This window comes from Ischnura elegans, chromosome 6, assembly GCF_921293095.1.
Source record: "Ischnura elegans chromosome 6, ioIscEleg1.1, whole genome shotgun sequence".
Classification (NCBI taxonomy): Eukaryota; Metazoa; Arthropoda; class Insecta; order Odonata; family Coenagrionidae; genus Ischnura; species Ischnura elegans.
In genome coordinates this window covers 30,018,294-30,037,476 of record NC_060251.1, presented here as the reverse complement: position 1 = coordinate 30,037,476, position 19,183 = coordinate 30,018,294, and the positions used below count along the sequence as shown (strand labels likewise).

Genomic DNA, 19,183 nt, shown 5'->3' with positions numbered 1-19,183 from the left:
CCACTGGCGCAGAGGTATGCATAAAATAAATAAGGGTAAGTTTTTGGGTCAAGAGAGTGAGAAGGTCTCAGGTTCGAGTAAGTACTGATTGCAAGCCACATGCTTGCTGCGACCTTGCATGGTTTTCACGAGAAGCCATTGAGAGACAAGAACGGGAAAAGTGATTTGCAGTCTCGATAAAGACCGAAATAAATGCGAATAGTCGTGACTTGGTCCCGCCCACGTCGATTCCCTGTCTGTTTCTGAGAGAAAAAAAAACTTAAGTGCTTCAGTTTCAGAGGGACTATCACTACTTGCTCGACGATTTACCACAGTGTACCTATAATATACCATTTTTACTTTTTCCTCTCGTAATTACATCATTTGAGAGGAAAAGATTAGAGGCTTTTAGATGTGGTGTTACAAGGGGATACTAAAAATAAATTGCGGTTACTTTAACAAATGTTATAGAATAGAGTTATTAAGCAAACTAATAAAATTATGATTCCTATGAACACGAATATTTGCATATAAATAAAAATATGCATAAAATTAAATTGCATATTCAGCACCGACAAACATTGAAAACTACAAGCCTAAAATAGAATTTATTCGTACTCGTGTATGAATTAAGCATTCCAGTTATATTTTTCGACCGCCAAATAAAATTCAAAGTTAAGGCATGGAATTCAATCCAGCGAAGTGTAAATCTGTTGACTTTTTAGAACGAATATCACAACCCAACATTGCATCACAACCATGAAATTAAAAATTCAAATTTTATTTCTTAATGTTCTCTCCCGGCATTGATAGATGCACTCTGGGGATATCAGGTATTTATCACGCCATGAAAATGCCTAAGATACGCAGTTTCTTTACAAACGCCTGTCCATTTCAATTTACTGATGATAGTAAACAATTCATTAATGTAATCACTCGCAAAAGTATCTGTCTGTTCTGCGACTGCGAGCACCATTTTTTACGCTGTATCCACTCATTCCTAACAATGCGTGAGGAATTCCATGAGCTTGGATAATTGGACTACCACTTTCTCATTTATTAATTACCCTACTTCCGCATTTCAGTTCCGCGCCCTTTCGCATATTCCCTCGAGATGTATCATTTCATTTATAGCACCACCAAAAACTATTTGAACCACTGCAGTGTCAGTCAGTGCACTGGTTCCCATACAATCTACCTGTCTCGGTGGCGGCATGGTACGGAGCTCACCTGATAACCTGAAAGTCACGGGTTCGAGTCCCGCATCGATATGTTACCTATATCCAAGGTATAATTATTCGTGCTTGTACAAATGTTAATAATTAGGATCCTAGATATAAATACTATTGCGAGATGTTTTCGTGGCATGCGGAAATAAAAAAGCTCTAATGACATTGGATCATAAGACAACAAGATGAAAGGTTAAACCACTATTTAAGTTGAAGAAGGAAACATTTTATTGCACTGAAAATCACGAAATGGGGAATTTTTTATATTTAAATACAGCAGTGACGTATATAGATGCTCATTTCGGGGTGGGGGACCGGGATGGGACCCGGTACTATCAGCAACTCCATGCATTATATTTAACCGCGATGGGACTACTATTAGCAACTCCATGCATTCACCTTAATGCATTGGTCTAAATGAAGAGCGTAATTTCAGTGAGGAGAGACGATGGCACCCGTTAAGACAATCCAATGATATAAGTTAATTTCAGTTGTATGAATTCGCCCCTTCCATTTTGGCTCCATCTCTCATGCGCACTTGGGCTACCAGTGCTTATCAATAACTTTAGATGGCAGATTGATAATACAGGAGGAGCTAAGATCAATTTGATGGTAGGTTAACTCGTATTTAATAGGAAAAATCCATAATATTTTATACTTGAATGTATAGGAGGTATGGTATGGTAATTGGGGGAGGCGACCGACTGCTTAGGTCATTTGCGCCATGAGGGTAGGGTAGGGAAGGAAGGGTGGAAATAAACCTGGCGTAAGCATACGCCTGCTCCCACGTAAGGCGCCAAGGAGACCACGGCTTAACGTCCCATCCGACGGACGGAGTGCTGCTATTGAAATGCCGCCGACACACGTCCCGTCCCCATGGAATCGAGGGTTTGTCACTATCCCCCAAGGTGCGTATAATAGGAGGTGGTCTCAGCTGAAACTCCTTGCGGGCGTGACGTCACGAAGTTCCCAACGTAGACGTATGCCAGGGAATAACAAGCAGGAACCGGGTCGTGATATCGCCTTTCCGCATCAAATTCTTATGAGTTACAAAAAAAATATCGTTATTAGCCATCAGATTACGTTGTATATTCTTCCGGAATGTCCCTGTTTCCTTTTCAATCGCATCAAAAGACTAGCAAAGTAAGCAGAATTATCGTATTCTGCATCCTATAGTTTCATCCATAAAATATCGCAATGTATCATGCTATTTGAAATTATAAACTCATAAGAGGAATAAGCTACCGTAAAAAAATAGTTAAACACGTATTTTATTTAAGTATTTTTAGCTTTAAAATTTAAACTGAAAACCAGGACTGCAGATTCGTAGCCACTCCAAAATTGCAAATGGAATTCTATTGATATCAAGATAACACATTTACATGTAATGTAAATATGTGTCACAACTATTATTTTGGCTAAAAATAAATATCCTCTGTTAATTGAAGACCGTAATCTGAGCTAAGTCAGCACCAGCAGTAGTTAATTCGCCACAAAAAAGTAATTAAGGGGAAACTATAAGCGTGCCTTAGACAAGTTTTGGTGCTTTTACAGGACGTTTTTCCGGGTATGGAACTTATATATTAACATGGTAAATCATATCTGAAAGTACTAGTATTAATCTCATGCCCACAAAGTAGCAATGCTCACTATGGAATAATTTGAGCTTTAGGAAAGTAAAATATAAGCTGAGAAACAAGATCGAAGGTATTCCGCACATAATTTCCAAGTAAACTTCCATTAAGGTAGTGCAATGAACAGAATCGAGCACGAATCTGGTCAATTTTAAGGGCTGACTAATTAGAAATATTATCACTCCCCGAAATAAGACAAGAACAACTACGGGAACCACAACCTAACATGCAGTACATGTGCTTTTCATGAGAGTTGCAGCATGGATAACAGCTGCATCAAATGGAATCACAGACAGAGGTGTTACAAAGGAAAACAATTTACATTTTTCAAACTTATATAATGAACACACATGTCAAATGTTACATTTTCAGAATTATATAAGAACGCCATTGAAACTATAAGATATCATATTAGTTAATAGATACTTAATATTATTTATACAATCAATGCAAAGTAAGCAACATTAAAATAAATCTTAAGTACAAATGATGGAACAATTCTATTGAAAAAGTTTCAAATTAGTGAGAGAACCATGAATAGGAGATGAAAGCCGCCACGCATATTCCATTAATTGTTGCTGGAATAGCTTAACCTGTAATTGAAAATGTGTATTAATTGATGAGCTTGATTAGACCAAAAAAAACAAAGAATTTAATAATTTCAATGAATATCATCAGAGTGATATATACATTAAATGGTCAGTATCATCAATCATCATACATTCTAAAACCTTTGGTTTCAAATCAAACATGCTATCACTCAAGTTTCTAATTCATCTTTCAAGGTTTGTACTACAAGAAGACAATGATTGAGCACTTTCAATTTGCAGTATTAGCAATATACAATAATAACAGCAAAATGAAACTATTAAACATAATAATATGATATAACCATTACACAACAACCATTTTTCCTCGACAAAAGATTTCGATATTTACCAAAATATCTGCATTTATAATTAAATTTAATAACTGCAATCATAAAAAACTAATACATTTCTCAATCATGACCGTTGTATTTTTTATGACTACTGAAAATAATAAGGTATAAAATCTGGCAACTTACCAAACAGCAGAATAGGTAGATTAATTTCACATTCAATAGACATTTCCAATCATATCCACAACTTAATGTTTCTCACCATGAAGATATAAAAACCTGAATGAATCCAAATAAAACCATAACGGAATGTTAACTAGATATCCTTCAATCACTAACAAAACATAATAATTCTCTAGGTAGGCCGAAACAATTGATATTTATGGAAAGAAACAAAATTAAAAATAGGATTTCAGAATGGCATTGAATTAATGGAAAAGCCAAACTTACCGGCGGACAGAAGAATGACCTAATGTACTACAATCTTTGTGGACTACTGATATACACATTCCTCACGGACACATTCAAATAGGTATAATACGAATCAGGATGAAGTGATAACTATTTCTGTAAAAGAAAGGAATTGTTATAAAGGATCCTTAGAAGGGCAGTGAATTTATCTTTAACAAAACAATACTTACCTGTCTAAAGAAATATTCTCAATTATTATGAAGTTACTTCAACCTCATATTCCAGTTACCCAAAGATTTCAAGTCAAAGTACATTGTAGCTGCAAATTGCTTCCACGGCTGAGCCACGATGCTAGGAACCCTAGGAACTCTGAGGAAGCGAAAGGCAATGTGGAACTTCGTGACGTCACGCGCTTCCTCCCCCACTTTCAGCTGAGACCATCTCCTATTATACGCACCTTGACTATCCCCTACCTTCCACCTCTATTCTCACCCCGGAGGCGTCGACGGCCTCCTATCGTTGCGGCGCTTTCTTCCTTTTTCCTTCCCCTCTAATCTCCTCCCAGGGTGATCGGGTGAATCAGTTTTTGGTCGTGGGTCCAGTCCCCGGAGCGCTGTAGCCTTGAAAGGGTCCCCCTTGGGCCTTCATCCGTTGTCGCCGACACAACATTCAAGCAGGGAACGGGCAGTCTCCGAAAATTTTCTGCCACCGCCGGGATTTGAACCCGAGCCCACAGGGTGGGAATCCAACACTCTAGCTACCGCATCGTCTTTATAATTGCAATTTCCCATCTCTCACACTATTACTGGGTCGTAGATTCTCCGTACGTTCTTTCTTGAAAATTTTTAGTCGATGCCTCATTGTCAGCTCCATAAAGTACAACTTGTCTAATAAGAGTTTTATAGAACGTTTCAGGCCTTATTTAGCAGAAATACGAAATATCCATGAGGAAATAGAAATTACAAATGATAATTTCCTCACTTCTTTCTCTACATAAATACATACATGAGGCTGCTTGTTGCGTCACCTTGAAAATGTCATAGAATGTCGAAACCATGATTGGTAGTGGAGTTTTATATTAAAGGTTAGAAATTGCAATTTGCAGTTTATATTTTACCATAAATAACGGTTTAGCTTTTAGGGTTTTATAGATTTTTATTAGAGATAATAATCAGTAAAATATAACTAAAACAGGACATTTCAATATATTGTATATATTGTAAAAAAAACTTAAAGAGTACTTTTGACGAAAGTTTTAATTTTCACCACAGCCTTCTCCAAATCCAATTTTTGTCAACACTACACTTTATGCCTTCTTTTTTGGGCACATCTGTTATCGAGGCACCGACCATGAGTGCCATTTTTCCACATAACCACCATTTTCATCAATTCATTCACTCTCACCCCCAATCATACGCGGCTCGTGGAATCCTAAAAACTTAAATTATTCGCGTCACAATTCTGCATTACTTAATTATCTTCCTTCCGCGTTCCATTTCCTGATCCTTTTCCTCGGCCGACATTTCCGCAATCATTTACTCGAGCTGCTCACGTGTTTACATGAAATACGCCGATGAAATATCATTATTACCTCCCGCCTATGCCAATTCCAGCATCCATGAATCCTGTTCCCTTCCTCCCAGTTGGCGCCAAGATGTTTGTAAATGCGTTCATTTGCCTGCCATTGGATGGAGCAAATTTATTTATCTATTTATTTTCATCGTACCGAAAACAGCTCATTTAAGGCCTTTCACATGGGGGAAATAACATGAAAAAACGACTATTACACACAATCATGCCCAGAGTAGGGGCAACCTACCCAGGCGGGTCTCGAACTCGCGACCTACGGTTTGACAGACGAGGATGAGATACTGCTATTTTTCTTTACAAGTTCCGAAGAAATATCAATTACAAAAAATTAGTGTCTCCAATCCAAAATACTGGCGACCTAACATTACATTTGAATGACAAAACATTCTTGGCAGGCAAAAGAAACGTATTTAGATAAAACGTTTACAAGAAATAGTCAAGAAGGGGAAAAGTTTACTTTTCTTGTAACAGTTACCGGCGCAGACTTCGTGCAGCAACATTAACAATGCACAACTTAATTTTTACCACAGCCTTCTCCAAATCCCATTCATGAACTGGAATGGGACCTCCCACCCAAGACTCGAACCTACGACCGACGATTTGGCAAGCCAAGACTTGAACCCACCACCACTGAGATCAACAACTTCATGCGATTTTGGTGTACGATTTAATTGTTTACGATTCTTGTTTCCTCAGATGAAATCCATCACATGCTTTCAGTTAATTTGAACTGCCCTCAGCCATTCGCCACTTTCAGGAGAAGAGGGCCGTTTTTCCTTCCTTGAGCCTGAATCACATGATCATTTTTTCCGTCCATTCTGAGCCATTGCCCCAGCGATCGCTCCAATGATAGCGGAGGAACGATGGTTTCGCGCAATTATTTTCCGCCATGGCTTCACAGATGGATATCCCATCCCATTTTCAATTATACGGCAAGTCCCTTTTTCCGCAGCTGAAAGCATCGCTGGTACTGTATGTGAGCCAATCCGAACACACGGCCGCTAAAAACGATTGTAATGCCGCGCTTGGCTTTAAATTGAACGGCATTTGTAAATACGGAAAGTGACGGAAGGAGCGATGGAAAAGGGGAAGGTGGGAATGACCGCGTCATTCAGAATATGATTGGTCTCTCATCAGGGGCGCAGCTAGGAATTAAAGCTGGGGGGGGGGGGGGGGCTTAACTGCAACTAATACCGGGGTGTGTGAGGGTATGGAATACCCACCAGGATAAGCGGCAGGTGCGAGATTAATAAATTGCGGAATTTTAAGATAAACGGTTCAAAATGGTGAGTTTTACGGCTTTCTGAGGGATATTTTATTAATGCTTACACTATTCTATTAGTAATATCAATCCAATTAAGTAAAATGGATTAAACGTAAACATTCCTCTGAGCAACTCGGTACTGCATGTCCACAATGAGATCGCATGATGGTAAAGTTGTAAATTATGATTCTAGCGGCTATATCCTTATTATCACCACCGTTCCTTTCCTACAACACACGCAGACATTTCAAACCCCCATTTCGCGCATCTAGAGAACGTAAACTTTCGCGAATGCTTGAAATAAAACCCAAACTCTCAGCGAAGAGGTTTACGGATACACACCGCGTGTGTACATCTTTTTAGTCTAATAGTTTCGCGGGCATTGCAACTGGCTTATTCGCGTCAATGAAGTACAGGGGGGTCAGCTCAAGTCCAGCTATGAGTATTCTGCTGATAACTTTCACATGAAATATATTTCGCATTAACAAAATAAATAAGAACAAAAATATATACATTTGTGGAGCTATTTAGGCTGTCGCCTCTTCAGCATAACTTGGGTTGAACACTAGTACGGGAGTGGTATCGGCCCGGCATTCACCCGATGACGGCGGCAAACCTGTATAACCACCCTCACGCCAATACCGTACAATAAATTATTCCATATGAGCGGACGGGGACTTCTCATTGGTCCGTCTTCTCTGGCGTTTTCCTTCTTGTTTTTCTCTCGTGTTGTTTTGGGCACTCTTTTCCACGAGTTGGATAGCAGGTATCCTTATTTTATGTTGAAGATTTTCATAGATTTCATAATCTCTTACGCTTCCCTGATGATACGTGGATATTACCTCTTCTGCTTGGCAATTGCTTTTCCGTTGCCATTGTCAATATTGTGAATGAACCCACACCAGGTGTGTTCAGTGATCACTTTTCACCTATCTCGTTAACTTCTTCGATGAATCTCCACCACCCCGGACTAATTGTAAGCCACAGAAGCATAAAGTCATACATTCAGGGAGCCACTTCCTCTCCCTGGGCCACCTCGCACTTCGAGGATTTCATTTTACGGTGTCCGGATATTTTCTGCGGTTAACTGGCACCCGATTAGAGGGCATTCGGGATTTGAACCGGGGACTCTTCGATTTGTATCTCAACGGTCTACCTAATAGGCTACAACGCCCGTCATCATTATAAGCCAACTATCCTAATACAGGTATGACGCAGCTCTCAATTCCACTCTCTATCCACTAATAGCCTTTTCATATGCACGTATTTCTTCTGTTTTACATCCTTTATAATCTCCACGATATAACTCATTCGGGACCGTCCCTTACCTTTTTTCATGTCCACCCTTCTTTCCACGATTGTTTTCAATAGACCATCATGCCTAATAAAATGGCCGACTATGTTGCCCTATCTTCTCCACAAGGTTACTTGAAGACTTCTCTTTTTTACCACTTTTCTCATTCATTTCTCATTACTCACTCGGTCGATCCATTTTATCTTCATCACTTTTTGGTAGCACCACATTTCGAATGCTTCAATTCTTGACTTATCCGCACCTATCAACCTCCAAACCTCAATTCCATGTAAGAATATGCCCCTAACGCTAACCGCCAAAAATTTAATCGACACCGGCAATAGCGATTACTATAATTCTTCCGATCACTGTCATACGGACATGATATAAATGTCGACTTGCATATGACATATAGTCATGGAAAATGCATGGTACGATCTCGGCTGGACTGTCTCGCCATTGCGTGGAATCCAAATATATGGCGCGAGTTGTAAAGCAACATCGCGTAACATGAGCGCATTTGGCAGAATTCCGCGTGACTTCCTCAACTACGAGTGCGTCTTGCCGGACCTTGCTGAGACACTCGATTCACATCTCGGACTTTCCCCATGTCCTTCATCTTCTTTTTTTTCACTTTATCCACACTTTATCCACCTTGTGGGTGAAAGTTAGAAATGACTGTAAGTAACTTTCAAATTGCTACCCCCAACTCAGATGAAAAGCTGCCTTGTTCTCTTCGCTGGAAGGCACTTCTGTGGACTGACGCAGTAATACGGACAGGGACGAATATAAAGGAGGGAGACAGACCCGATGCCCGAAATCCAAAAGGAAATAAAAATTAAAGTTCTATCACTATTTGACCCCTACAACTTTTTCATACGGCTTTATTTCATGAACTATAATGTTTACTTATCTATCCTCAAATTGAAGAATGGAGAAGGTACAGTGGACGGAAAGAAGGAAGAACGACGAAGTGCTGGAGTTGATGGGTGAAGAGCGGCAGCTTCTAGATGAGATACGGAGGAGACAGAAGGTAGGGATGGAGCGAGTATTTAGCGGGAAGGGGATGTTGAAAACAGTGCTGGAGGGTAGAATATTGGGTATACGAGGGAGAGGAAGGAAGAGAATAGGATTTTTAGACAGAATGAAAGGGGGCAGGCCTTACTTTGAATTGAAAGGAGGAGAGACTGCCGGAAAACTTCTTAAATACTCCGTGGAAGTCTACCTTAACCGGTAGGATAAAAGAGTAACCAAAGTAGATAGATCGAAAAAGTTACGTTATATTATTGTAAAATCGAACATATATCCCATTTCAAAGGGAGGTTCCTACAGTATGTGTTAATCGGTATGTAAAAACAGTCAGGCAAAGGTAGAAGAAGTATGCGAAGTTGATTGCCCCCACCTTCCATGAGTTGGTTACGTAATCAAATTTGTTCATTAAGAACCTTGACCTTTCATTGATGGAAGGAATAGCCCACTTGAGTGAAAAAAAACAACTAACTACGTAAGGCTCATTCATAAGGCTAATTAATAGATGAAATTGAGAATCGGTGATATGCTTGGTATCAGCTCGTGTCGTCATCAACTTATCAATAACAGATTTAAGACCTTCGTTTGTTCGTCCCCATTAGCTTGGAAAGTATAGACCAGATGCAAAAAAAGAGAAAAGAAAAATACAAATCACCCAACTATCCTAGCACAATGACAACAACAAAAAAAACTTGGTAAACGAGCCAAATACAAGTAACTGCACCATACGCCATTTCTGCCAAAAATGTAGTTGTAGTACCATTTTGACCATCAAATCCCATCGGCGCAATCGGCCTTCCATCAACCCGGTTGGCATGCACGGTCATTGTTTTTGGGAGGGAGCGTGACACTTCTTTCCTAGGCGCCTTGGTGGTAAGCAATACCTCTCAGCGTTTTATGACAGTTTATAAGCAAGTGGCTTATAGATATTCTCCAATTAATTTGTTTCACTTAATTTCATTAATATTTAATTTTAACTTAAATTTTCAGTACCCTTCTCTACGGTAGCGAGGCTTGGAGAATGACAACAGCGAAGAAATTAAGGGAAGAGGCCTTCGAAATGTGGTGATGCAGAAGAATGATGAGAATCAAATGGATCGACCGAGTTACAAATGAGGAAGTCCAAAGGAAGTAGAAGGGAAGAGAAGCCTCATGAAAACCTTGACAAGAAGACAGAACAAGCATATTCTTAGACCACAAAAAGCCATATTTTTAGACATGATAACCAGATGAAGATAATCATCGAGGGAGAAATAGATGGCAAAAATGGAAAAGGCAAACTTCGAATTAAATATATGGAACAGAAAAAGGTTGTGAAATAGAAGAAATAAATAGATGTGAACATATTAGCTTCTGGACAATAGGGTGGTTTCCTAATTTTTAATTCCTTTCCTATTTTTTTATTAAATCTAAATCGAAAGATTATTACTCCTGGGGTACGTGTTTCACGCTTTTAGATTTTTCAATTACGATATCTATTTTCCGCGATTAAGTGAAAATTGAAAACTATCCAGCGCGCGAAAACGCGGCGGCTTAGTACCAATGCTTGGAAAAGCCCGTGTGAAGTCATTCTGGTTCCGGCTGCCGCTGTGTGAGACCACCTTGGTGCGAGGCTATGAGCAAGGTCGGTAAAAGGCAGGTCGTGTCACGCTCCCATAGTGCATTTCGGTTTGATCATCTTGGTTCCCACCTGTCTGTTGTTTACATGGTGTTTGCATAGGGCATATGAATTAATTTCAAAAAATTGTGTGCTGCAGTGCTCCGATTTGCTCCAATTCCACGAAAAACGGAGTATGAATATTTCGTTTTCCTTCTGATCGTAAAAGAATGGCTCCTTGGTCGATAGATTGCAGAAGAAACAAATGGAAATCTACAATAACATCGCACATTGTGAGGTAAGGAAGTGACAATATTATAAGTATTTTTTGCCTGTATTTGTACTTTGTAAATATTTATATATTCAACGTAAGTCTTAATAATTCTAGCAATAGTCTATGTCAATGAGGGAACGTCACATAGTAGAAATATAGGCTTCTCAAAAGTTGTTGACAACGCTGTTGTCACCAGCATATTTTGATACGGATTCATCACGCTTTACCTTGAAATTATGTTAAGTAATGCAAAAGTGCCAAACTTTTCAATGTTATTTATTACTTCGGGTCATGTTTCATACGGAATAATACGGAAATGGTGCATTTTCATTGTAAATTAGTAGAATAATCGGATCGTATGTAGGCTCGCTTGCGCCAGTATACATTTCTTCAATTCAGTTTTATACGTGCAATGGATAATGCCTTCTCTGTTCAGAAATTCCTCAATTTTTACGAATATTATTATTTAGGTTTGTTTCACTGCGGAGAAGTTAAGAGTGTCGTCAACAGGATGGTCGCAAACTACATAAACAAACTGCCGTTCCAACAGCGATTTCTGGAAAAAGGTATGTATTCTGAAGATAAGTTATACAAAGTTTGAATAAGTTTACATAGTTTTAATATTACAAATTGGCGACAGTCGAATCTAGTCTTTTCTAATAATTTCAGTTTTTTATGCACTTTTGGAAGTCGTAATTAGATGTCCTGTTAAACTCGTGCATTCGTTATACGTTATGCATAGAAATTCTTGCATCCAAACAACTCGGATATCAACCCGTGTGCTGGAGGAGAGTTGGTGGAAGAACCAGACGTTCCCGACTGTCAACAGGACGAGATGTTGGTGATTAATTAGGAAATCCGGATGCTGAAAGCAAAAGTAAGTGTATTATGATATTATGGAAAAGTATTTACAAATTATGATTGTGAAGTTCAATGCAACCATGTACGAGAAAGTTATATGCTTTACTCGAGTTTTAATTCTGCTAGTGTGTAGTAAATTTATGAGTTATGTAGTAGAATATTGAATTATCACTTGTTACGTTATTTGTTTGGCTTTCAGTTAACTTTTTTGTATCAGTGCTGTTGAAGTGATATTTTCATGATACTGGATATTATGCACACCGAATTGCAGTAACCTATAACTTCATACATGGACTCCTTCGCGTATAAATTTATATAAAGCCTATGTACCGTTTATAAAGTTGTCTGGTAGTTTTTGAGAATGTCGCAAAGTATATCTTCATTTAAAGGAAGGGTCTATTGACAGGAATTTCATTAAAGTGTGGGCTATAGGGATATCAATATATGGCAGTTCAATTATTTGACAGTTATTTGAGTGCAGTCATTGTGTGTTGAATTCATGGGAATAAGGACATGTGGTATTATCCCAAGTAGCAAAAGAATATTGAAAAATGATTTTAAAATTATTTCAAATGATTTTAAAATCAAAATATCATAAGATGGCTAAATTCATGACTTTTTCAAGATTTTAAAATAATTTTAAAATAATTTTAAAATAATGTATTAGGCGTTGCTCTTTTTAAGTCTTGTACCAATTGATCTCATTTTGTTGATAGTATATTCTTGGATATGCAGGAAGTAATGGCTTATTTTTGCCAAAAATGTTCGTTTTTTAATTTCACAGAAAAATAATTATGTGAACATTATTTTAAAACAATTTCAAAATTATTTTACACACATTTTAAAATAATTTTGAAATAATTTTATAATTATTTTCTAATCATTTTAACATAATGTTAAAATCATTTTAACATAATTTTGAAATAATTAGGTCATTTCAATCTTAGTCATACCAGTGTGATAAAATAAACCAGTATAAACATTCTCATTCCTTGGAGGTGATTGTGGTAACTGACATAAGTAGCTTTACATAAAACAAGTAATACAGATGATTTTGGAGACCATGTCTACCAAAAATGAATCCCTTTTTTCAAAAGTGAGTATGAATTTCGCCATCTTGAAATCCACAAAACAGTATTTTTTGGCAGTTTTCCATAATATTTCTAGAAATTTAAAATAATGAATTTCTGGGAAAAATATCCCAAAATGAAGGCATATCATCAAAAAATGGACAGTGAACGATCCGAGAATGCAATCAAGGAACACCTGAAAACACTCTCAATATGTGCTTTATTGCATACTAAAAAGGGATAAGGACTGAGTATACATGTTTCTAGTATGAAATCGTTTCAAATCCAAACTCAGACATCTGATTTCCAAGATGTCAAGGTGTGTGTGGTCAATGGTGGGATTTCCGTGAAAGCATGCAGAGAAGGAGGTTCTGTAATTGTCACGCTGCATGTACCATTTCCTTCAAAACATTCATGTCTGTTGACGCTAGGATAATTGTTAGGTGGGAAATTTTTTTTACTGTTCCTGGCACAGTTCGAAATTTCAAACATGTGTTTACTTATATCATATTAACATAGCAATTAATCATTTTTAAAAGAGGCTGAATTAGTTACAACATATTTTAAAACTATTTTAAAATCTATATTTCATAGCTTATACAAGAGTAGGACATATTTTAAACTTATGTTAAAATCATTTTGAAATGGTGAAAAAAAGATTTGTAACGTTGAAACAGAGAAAGCTAATATGTTTTCAAAATGATGTTAAAATCATTTTAAAATGTTCTCGCAATATATTTTAAAATAATTTTTACATAAGATTTTGCTACTTGGGATGTGAGGTTAAGTTATTGAGAGTGTAACAGTAGTGTGGGAAAAATAGACCTTAAATCTATGCTATCATTCATTTACTGTGTAAATGGTGCAACAACATCAGCCCATTTTATTGTGGATTAGTGCAAAAGTTGAACATTATATGGCCAAATTCATGCAAAAAGTAATAAATATTCAACATTGTAATAGATACTAATCATTATATGTGTTAATAGATTACCCACTGTAGGATGTGAATCAATACGGTGAAGCCTAATGAAAATGACCACATACAATTTATAATCTGATATTATTGTGATGAGCATTGCTTTTCGCAGGCATTACCTGTCCTTCCTATGCAAACTATTTCCAAGGTTGTTCCTATTATTTCTGCCATTTTTTCAGGTTGAACTATGATGAGCTAGTCAGGTGAAGCAGCAACAAAATAAAAATGTACTCATGAAAGCATTTGAACTGTGGAATGACTGCTGGATAAATTAAGGAAGCAAGTGACCGTCTTATGAGGAATACTGCCTAAGTCTTGGAAGCTGTTTCATAAGTACACAGGTGTAAGTAGATGTTTTTTTCCATTGTCCTCCCTTGCAATCGCAAAATATTGTTATAAATTTATAGCATATTACCAAGGTTGTTTTTATCATTATTGTCATCCTTCTAGGTTGAATGGTCTATGGTCAGTTGAAGCGTGTACATATTACTCATGAGAGCTGGTAAAATCATTGGAATTGTAGAATTTTGCTGGATAATTTAAGGACAATGTGACAGTTTCCTGGGGGAACATTATTGAAAGAAGTCATAGATGCTGTTCCACAACCATAAAGGTGTAAGTAGATGTATTTTTTCATCCAGTCCTTCCCTTGCTACATATTTCCATGGTTGTTCTTTTAATTCTAATAATTCTTCTAGGTTGATATATGATCCATGGTCAGGTGAAGTGTGAACATGTTACTTATGAGAGCTGGTAAAATCATTTGAATTGTAGAATGTAGATAGAGAAATTAAGGAAGCAAGTGAGAGTCTTATGGGGAACATTGTCGGAAAAGTTTATGAAGCTGTCTCATAACCACACATGTGTAAGTAGGTGCATTTTTTCATCTTGTGTTCCGTTGCAACATATTCCCAATGGTGTTCATATCATTATTATCATTCTTCTAGGTTGAATTATGTCGATCTATGGTCAGTTGAGGCATTAACACGGTATTCATGAGAGATGGTGAAATCAGTTGAATTATGGAATGATGGCTGGAGAATTTAAGGAAGAAGTTGGTTGCCTCATGAGGATTATTTATTAAAAAAATGGTAAGTCATGTAAGAGAATTAGAACTTGTTTCAATAATGTTAATGTGCACATTTTTCCCACCCTTTTATAGGCTACAAAATATTTTTGTAGGATTAGTTTGGGAACTGGGTAGTATTTAGTAATGGCATGAGCTAGCTTGTGTTATTTGAGAATATAATACCTTATATATTGCTATGAACAGCCTTTCATATAGCTGGCAAATGCTGAATGACATGTTAACTTTATTCTCATGTTTGGTTAATATGTGAGATTTTACAACCTGTGAAAGTTATGTAGCATGTATTGTTTCAAATAGTCTTTGTAATTCTATTTCAGGTGTACAAGGATTTTATTTGGATCTTACATCAGGGAGAATATCAGTTTATTTTAAGAAGTTGATGACTTTAAGTATGGAATTGCTGGCATTTGGTATACTTTTTATAATGGTTTTTATATGTTGTGTTTTCTAGCAGCCTGGTGCAATGGTTATTGATGAACTACTTGAAGAACAGTTATTCTTATTCCAGGATGATAATATGCATATTATAACTATCCCTCTTAATGATCAGTGCACACTCATATGACTTATGTGAATATAGATACAGTTTTGTGATTAACTTAACCGTGGAGATTGTAGTGAATTATAATATAAGAATGTGATTATGATGAGCCTGGATGATTTATTTCTCTCTCCATCAATGCAGCATTATTAGTATAGTTTGACTGCATATTGAGATGCACCATATCTTTCCTTTCGGGGTTATCTCCTGCATTTAGCTCGGTATTAATCATTTCGTTTCATTTAATACCCATTATGTCTGTACCCCACCCTGTATCTATAGTGCATTTCAACCCATAATATATCCATTAAAATTAACACATGAGCGAGGTATTCTACTGGATTTGTAAAACTACTTCCTACAATTTAACAGGCTTTATGCTTCAGTTATTTACATCCATGATTGTCTTGTCATTGTTAATTGTCTGAGTCTAATTGCTCAATTTGGAATGCATTTGCTCCGTGCAGCATTTGCTGACTTAAAATCAGTGATTGAGTTTGGAATCCATCCTATTCTAATTAATGTTCTGATGTATATTCATTTATTGCAGTTATTTGTAAAATCTTTAATGTACCTAAAGGCTCACCTGAGTGCACACTGACATCACTGTGTCAGATTATTTGCCGTGATTCTTGGAATATTTGCATGCGGATTATTCTAGTATTACATTCATTATTGGGATTGGCAATATTTACAATTTCTAACTAATTAACATAGGCCTCAACTTTAGACAATTAATAAGCATTCAATGAGAGTTTATTATTATCATATGGACATGTTATCACTTTCCTAGGTTCCTTTGTCATCTATGGTTTGGTGAATTGTGAACATGTTAGCCATGAGAGTTGTTAAATGATTTGAAGAATGGAATAACATCTGTGTTAACTTTGGGAGCAAGTGAGTCTCATTCGGAACATTGTGGAAACAGTCTATGAAGATGAATGATTGGCAAGCATGAGTAAGTAGGAGCATTTTTCATTTGTCTTGCCTTTTCGAAATGTATCCAAGGATGTCCTTATAATTATTTTCTTTCTTCTAGGTTGATCTGTCTTCAATGGTGGAGCAAATGAGATACCCATCAGGGACATTGCTTTAGGAAAATCTTAGTATTTTTGACCTGTGGGGATGGTGAAGTCTGATTATCTTTGGTAACGTTGGTGAAGTAAGTTTGATAAGCTGTCTCTAATCTGTCTCTTAAGTTAGATAAAATCAGGGCAAAGCTGTTATAATGCAAGTATATAATGCAATGCAAATTATAATGCAATGCTGGTATATGCTATTGGAGTATATGAGGCCTTATGCATTGCTGTGAACTTGTCATTTTGCAGGCATATGGTAATGGTGAATGGCATTTCAACTTTATTTTACATATTTGGATAATGTGTGAGACTACTGCAATCTGCAATCCTTGGAAATTATGTAATATGTACTGTTTCCGATGGTCTTTTTAATTGTATTTCAGGTTTGCAAGGATTTTATTAGGATCTTACATCAGGAGGAATATCAGTATATTTAGAAGTTGATGATTTTAAGTATGGAATTGATGTTTAGTACAATCCATTTATTTTAAGATATTATTCTATGAACTACAAACACAATTACATAGTTCTGATTTTTTCGGGATCATGGTTTAAGTGTTGTTGGGTATTCTATACACTGACCTATAATGATAACTTGGATGAACATAACTTTTTCCTTTTGAATGTTGATTTCCCATGAACATACTTGTGCATCTCAAATTGAATGGTTTGTTCAATTAATTACATTGTTAACTCTTCGGTTTACTTTGTCTCATGGTATTTATATGTTATGTTTTCTAGCAGCCTGGTGCAGTGGATAATCATGAACTATTTGAAAAACTGTTCTTCTTAATCCGGGACAGGATACTATGCATTAAGTGGCAGGCTGGATTTGTAATCCTGAGGGTGATACCTGTTGTGTGGACCTTACTGCTACATTTGCCAGCATTAGCAAAATCATCATTCCTTAAAGTCTAGACATTATGGCAGTGCACCTTTAAATGGATGTTTTAAAAGCCTTAAATTATGTGCATCTGTTTTGAAATTAGTTTGATCAAATTGTACTACTATTTCAACAAAATTATATTTTATTTATTCTGGAAAAATATTCTATTGCCCATGACTTTCTGTTTTAATGATCAAACATTACTTTATATGACTGTAATTGTAAATAGTTATGTGATTTACTGAACTGTGGAGATTGTAGTGAATTTTATTATAATATAAGGATGTGATTACGATGTGCCAGCTTTTTTTATTTCTATCCAGCAATTCATCTCAATAAGTATTTTAATTGTTAATGGTCTGGGTGTAATTTGGAATGCATTTGCTCTGTGCTGAATTAAATGCAGTTGCAGTCAGATTATTTCTCACGATTCTTAGAAAATTGGTAAGCAGATGGTTCTAGTATTACATACATGATTTGGAGTAGCAATGTTAATAAATTCACAACCCTCTTAGATCAGTCATCCTATCGCTTGGTTTGGGCATTTTTCGAGAGTCGAACCAAGGTCCTCAGACTAAAATACCGCCATATAATATAATTTTAATAATTTAATTTTTATTTAATAAAATAATAAAAGTATTATCAGGTATGCTATAATTTCCTATAACCTTGGGAGATTTCATGAATCTAACTTAATAAATGAAGGAATGAAACATGGTTCCTTGTACCTATTCACCCGGATCGCTGAAGACAATTTTTGTTGTGTGGGTTGGGGATTTTTCCAGAGTTGAACCGAGATCTTCAGGGTCGAAAACCGCCCTTATTATCTAGTATAATGTAATTAACTATGATCGTGGAAAATTCCATGCACCGGACTTCCTAATTAAGGAAGTGAGACATGGTTCCTTGTACCTATACACACGGAGCGCTGTAGAACGAATGTTTTTTTCGCTTGGCTTGTAAATTTTTCCAGAGTCGAACCGAGGTCGTCAGACTAAAAACCGCCCGTGTTATCAAGTATACTATAATTTCCTATGACCTTGGGAGATTTCATGAATCTAATTTCATAAATAAAGGAATAAAACATGGTTCCTTGTACCTATGCACCCGGAGCGCTGAAGTAAGAAAATTTTTGTCGCGTGGGTTGACAATTTTTCTAGAGTCGAACCGAGGTCTTCAGTGTCAAAAACTACCCGTGTTCGCAAGTATATTATAATTATATATGACCATGGAAAATTTCATGTACCAGACTTCCTAAATAAGGAAGAAAGACATGGTGCCTTACAACCCATGCATCCAGAGCGCTGCAGTGCGAAATTTATTTTTCCCGTGAGTTGACAATTTTTCTGGAGTCGAACCGAGGTCTTCAGTGTCAAAAACTGCCCGTGTTCGCAAGTATATTATAATCATCTATGACCATGGAAAATTTCATGTACCAGACTTCCTAAATAAGGAAGCAAGACATGGTGCCTTACAACCCATGCATCCAGAGCGCT

The 19,183-nt window shown here is 36.8% G+C and overlaps 1 long non-coding RNA gene across 8 annotated transcripts; it reads left to right on the top strand.

Moving 5' to 3' along the window:
* The first annotated feature begins 14,916 nt into the window (after window positions 1-14,916).
* LOC124160216 lies at window positions 14,917-17,645 on the top strand. Of its 8 annotated transcripts, none has more exons than XR_006865116.1 (3): window positions 14,917-14,956; window positions 16,516-16,680; window positions 16,762-17,058. It is a non-coding gene; the product is annotated as an uncharacterized LOC124160216 (long non-coding RNA). The 8 variants fall into 8 exon arrangements; XR_006865115.1 differs by lacking the exon at window positions 14,917-14,956 and adding an exon at window positions 15,143-15,182; XR_006865113.1 differs by lacking the exon at window positions 14,917-14,956 and adding an exon at window positions 15,531-15,570.
* The last annotated feature ends 1,538 nt before the right edge of the window (window positions 17,646-19,183 follow it).